Here is a 5,357-nt window from a genome sequence, read left to right on the forward strand (position 1 = left end):
AATAGTCTAGTAATAATTGAGTGCCGAGTGTAGCGTGTATGTATCGAACTTCCCAAATGCTAAAAAGTACCCGGATGCTATTTGACAAAACGAGCACTCGCTCGTGGGCCGTCAGATACGCGTGATCAAGCCACGCGACCCGCTCCGTTCCGACAGCGGCGGACAGCGACGTGCAGCCCACATGCCTCTTCACCCTCAATCCCTAGGGATGGTCCAGGCCATTCCAGCGCGATAGCCGCCATGCTCGCCGGCTCGCCCTCTCCGCCGCGCCGTGAGGGACCTCCGCTTCCATCGTCGACCCCTCCACTCCATAGACGGCATCGCCCTTCAGAACCCCCCTCCCATTCCTGCCACGAGCCCCAACCAGAAGCGAGACGGCAGATTGGGGTGAACACCGATGGCCGCGAGCTTGCCACGGAGAATTGGTACTGACCTCCCAACCTCATCTCCGGCCACCGACGCCCGGCGGGATGTTGGCCGACCAGCCGCCAAAGAAGAGCCTCACGAGCTCATCCCTGCCGCCGCCGGACCAGCACAGGGCGTCAAGGCCTCCAGGCGGCTCTTCCCTAACGAGCTAGGCGCAGATCAGGATCCCATGGTCCCACGTGCCCGGCCTCCATACCGCCGGGGAACTCATCTGCTGCCTCCTCATCTCTGCTGCAAGAGCATAGCTCCCGCTGTCCTCTGAAGGTAGAAGTCACACCATCTCGTGTTTTTTTTTATCTTGTTCAGAACTGTATTGCAGATGCCATGACTCTAGCACTCCTCTGTTTACCCCAAGTCTACAAGCCATCAACTTGTGTAGAACTAGCTTATTTAATCCTTTACATGCTTATCTCCATGTGTGTGAAATTAGGATTGTATAGCACGGATGGATTGAACCGCATGTGAGTGAGAGGTGCCGGCCTAGGTGCGTGCAGTAATGTGTGCGTAGATGCTCATCTTAGGAAGGTTTAGGGAAGAAAAATACACCTATGATAACAAATGGCTGCAGGGTGAATACCGATCGAATCACCTTCTGATGCTGTTGATGTACCTAGCAAAGTCAGATACAAATCTATCACACCCCAATTAGTTATCCCAATTGCAAAAAATTACCCGGATGCTATTTGACAAATCGAGCACTCGCTCGTGGGCCATCGGATGCACCTGATCAAGCCACGCAACACGCTCCGTTCCGACAGCCGCGGACAGCGACTTGCCCACGTTTGGTTTGGTCCAGGCCATTCCAGCGTGCTAGCCACCAGCCCGCCACGCTCGCCCTCTCCGCTTCCGCCGCCGACCTCTCCACTCCATAGACGGCTTCGTCCTTCAAAATCCCCGCCACAAGCCCCAACCACCAGCGAGACGGCAGATCGGGGTGCACACTGATGGTCGCGCGCCTGCCACCGCGTACAGGTCCTCACCTCCCGACCCGGTCTCCGGCCGCCGCCTCCAAGGAAGCCCCCTCCCCCCCACACACACGCACACACACAGATTAGTGCGCATATTCTTGTTTGGCTATTCTGCCCAGAGATAAATGCTCTCAACTCTCAAATATCATCGTCCTTGCGAGTAGGAGCAACAGATTAGAGATGACAAGAAGGTGTATCGTGCGTAGTTAAATGAATACCATTTCAGTTAACGCCGCCTACATGGAGGAGCAGCACCGTTCAATGGCTCATCCCGGCACCACGGTTGTCCGCGCGCGGAGGTGGCGGTTGGCGAGTTGCAAGGATGCACAGTGGCTGGTTCTGGACCGACGCTTAGATGATGTCGGGATATGAACTGCTATGGCTAACTTCTAGGTGCATCTCGCCGCCTTATCTTATGTTAAATCGCTTCGACTCTCTTTAAAGAGTTTCTAGTCACTTCAGTTAAGTTGTTTATCCCTGGTAACTAAATTGTTTATATTCTTAAGTAAGTTGTTTACTACTAATTTTTATCAAGTTTTATTTTGCTGCAATATCTATGCTATGTTTCACTTTAATAGAGTTTCTAGTCGCTTTAGTTAAGTTGATTATCCATGGTAGTTAAGTTGCTCATACCCTTAAGTAAGTTATTTACTCCTTATTTTTATGAAGCGTCAAGCTTCCGGAATTCCTCGCCAAGCTGCCCACTTCATATGTGTCAAGCTTCCCGAATCCCACGCTGATTTGCCAACTTCATGATAAGGGTTCAGCATGCATGTTCATTTCTGATATTTCTATGTTTTACTTTCATGGCTTTCTGAAGGTTATGTTGGGATCACGGCTACGTTGTTGATTACTTCTTTGCAAGTTTCTTATTTTGCTTCTTCCTTCCCTTTAACTAAGTTGATTTTATCAATATGATTAAGTTGGTTGCATCATCTAACTAAGTTGCTTTTTGTCAACATTCTTAAAGTTTTTGAGTTACACCAAAATGCTCCTCAATAGTATAGTGATTTAATTAAGTTGCTTCTTTTCATCTGGCTAAGTTGCTTGGTCGGACTGACTAAGTTGTTTTATATGATAATATCACATAACTAAGTTGCGTTCCCCCATGCATTTATTTCTTGGTTAAACAACTAATGGAAATCCTGAGCTTACTAATGACTTTTAATTAGAAACTTGCTTTTCTAGCAGGAAAACTTGAATCTGGAAACAAAAAAATGACAGAAGAGACAAACATGTTATTCCCATGAATCTAAGTAAGCATGCTTCTCAATTTTTGGTTAGTTGTTTTTGTGAATCTAGGTAAGTTGGCTTTCCAACATTGGTTAAGTTATTGTCTGAACCTAGGAAAGTTGGCTCCTCAATGTTTGTTTAGGGTAGTACATGTTTGTTAGTTGTTTCATGCATGGATGCTAAAGGCAATGGGTTGTTTAGCAGGTTGGTAGTAAATATGCCATCTTATGTTTATCCCATTTTTATTCAAATTTTGTTCTGCCTGTTGCCACATATTTTTGTCTAACATGATTTTTCATTTTTTTTGCTGATTTGGCAAAAAAGTAGTTGAAAGAAGGTGTTGGCGCCATCATAAGAGGTGGTCTTTTTGTTGGGATGACAAGGACCGAAGAATTTGAATTTTCGAAGTTGCAACAGGGTTTTTTCCTATGAGGTATATTGTAGCTTTTTGCGCCTTTTCTTTTTCATCAGAATGCATAAGTTGGCTCATGGTTTTAATTAAATTGTTTTTATTATTATGGTTAACTTGGTATTGAATTTATTTAAGTTGATTCTTACCAAAAAAAAAAGTTGTGCTTTATATTATATCTAGGTTTTTCTTTCCCTCTGCCAACCTATACAAGTTGGTCCATGTTTATAAGTTAGTTGCCTTTGTCAGTATGCTCAAGTTCACATCTGAAAGTTATTAAGTTGGTTTTCCTGTTAGTCTCGTTTTTTTCTTTTTTCAGTTTGTGCTTCACATTGTAGCTAGTTGAATACTATGGTTAACTGAGTTGCCCCTGTCATTAATATTTTGTTGCTTTCTCTCAGTTATTAAATTATTTTTCTTCCCTCGTTTCCATGTTTTTGGTTTGCGGAATTTGTTGCACACAAATTGTTGCTTCTTGAGTTCATTTTTATGAGCTTTTCTTTTTGATGTATGCGACTTGATAGAGAAACCAATCTTCGCAGCATAAGCATTATAATGTGCTCTTGCACTTTCAATAATGTCAAACTGCATCCAGAATACCCGATAAATGGTTCATGTGGACTGGATGCAACTTCCTCATGCATGCCAGCTTCATCAGCAGCTCCTTCCCAGTTAGGGTATGTTGTAGATTTTGTAAGCAATGTAGTTCTGGGATTGCTTTGATTAACTGCAGTGCTTGGCGGCCCATGGTGCTGCGCCCTTGCCACTCTATTCATCAGAACCATCAACCACTGCTCCTTGGTTGAGTATAATTGGTTCTGGAGATTGGCCAACCATCTCTTGTGAGTCAGCTTGAATGCAAATCTACAACTCCATGTCATTCATGCAAAATTTCCAGTTCGGGGAACATTAAGATCCAACCCTCACACTTGAAAACATTAGAAAGTTCATTAGATTTCAATCTTCAAGTAATAAATATGGGAAAGTTTGTTGTTGCATCTAACTAAGTTGTGTAGTGAGCATGGTTTAGTTGTTTGCTTATCATGCTTAAGTTGTGTATAGACAAACATTAGCAAAATGCACCCCACATCCACTACTTTTTTATATCAAGATAGTTATGTTGTATATTTGGTTTCATTGAGTTGTGTTTGTTTCTTCAACTTTGTTTACTTTTGAGTTACCACCAGATGCCCACAAGTAGTATACTGAATTAATTTGCATGCATGGATCATGTTCAAGCAAATACTTATTTCCTGTGATATGGTTTCAAATTTTCAGAGTAATGCGACAAGAACAAGTGTGTGGGGGCGTCAGCATAGTCAACGGAGAAAATTCTATAGCTGGTCTATTGATGCTACCGAAACTGTTTAGTAGACAACTATGTACATATGCAGATAAATAGTGATGTTTTTCGAGTTACATAACTATTAGTACTAGTGCACCTACATATTCAGTACCATGGAAACATTTTGTAGCACAAACCATATGAGTTTGTATTAAAAAAAAACCTAGTATCTTGTTCATATGCAACTTCAAATTGTTATGTGACCTCGGTATGCTACTTTTACATCTACATTACAACTGCATTGCTCCACAAGCTATATTAGGTATGTCAGGCTAAGGCAACTCAGTTTCTTGTATGCAATGTTGAGGCTTTTGTTGTGCTAGGTATGTCTGGCTAAGGCAACTCAGTTTTTTTCTTGCTGAGCAAATTATGGATTCCTAGTGGTCTTGTAGTGTAAAATGAACTCTGATGGCTGGCAAGGCAACTTTGTTTTTAGCCATCGTGTTTTCTACCAGCAAAAAGACTACAATTTAATAGGGTTCTTCCATGTTCTAGTTGTTTTACATCAAGACATTTACGGCAGAGCACCTGGGATGTGGTTTTCGTGTTTTCTAGATTTATGCCATGATCTAGTTTGTTGTTCCTCAAGACAACCACATCAATCAATATTGTAAGTCCTATTACTATGAAATTATTTCTATTGCTGCTAAGCAAGTATCTCAGAAACTAGGTTGGCTTCAAATATTACGAAGTTGGTTTGCTATAACACTAAAGTTGCTTTTGCACATCAATCAAGTTGCTTTTTGATATTTCTTTTATCGAAACATATGCAAATAGGATCTAGTTTTGAAGATCTCATTGAGAGAAGGCTAACAGTGAAAACGGAACGCCATTTCGACAAACGGTTTGGAAGTTGCGACTTTCCCAAGAAAATTGCATGACATTAAATGCACGTGAAGTTTGGTCATGCGCTGGACTTTCTACTCTCTAGGATGAGTGCTGGAATGGACTAACTAGCACCGAGTGCTGCCTAGCC

The 5,357-nt window shown here is 42.6% G+C and overlaps 1 long non-coding RNA gene across 1 annotated transcript; it reads left to right on the forward strand.

Annotated features, from left to right (window-relative positions):
* Positions 1-255: 255 nt before the first annotated feature.
* Positions 256-4,566, forward strand: LOC124678923. Its single transcript, XR_006994690.1, has 3 exons — positions 256-690; positions 1,621-3,060; positions 4,315-4,566. It is a non-coding gene; the product is annotated as an uncharacterized LOC124678923 (long non-coding RNA).
* Positions 4,567-5,357: the final 791 nt, after the last annotated feature.

Source organism: Lolium rigidum, chromosome 7, assembly GCF_022539505.1.
Source record: "Lolium rigidum isolate FL_2022 chromosome 7, APGP_CSIRO_Lrig_0.1, whole genome shotgun sequence".
NCBI classification, from domain to species: domain Eukaryota; kingdom Viridiplantae; phylum Streptophyta; class Magnoliopsida; order Poales; family Poaceae; genus Lolium; species Lolium rigidum.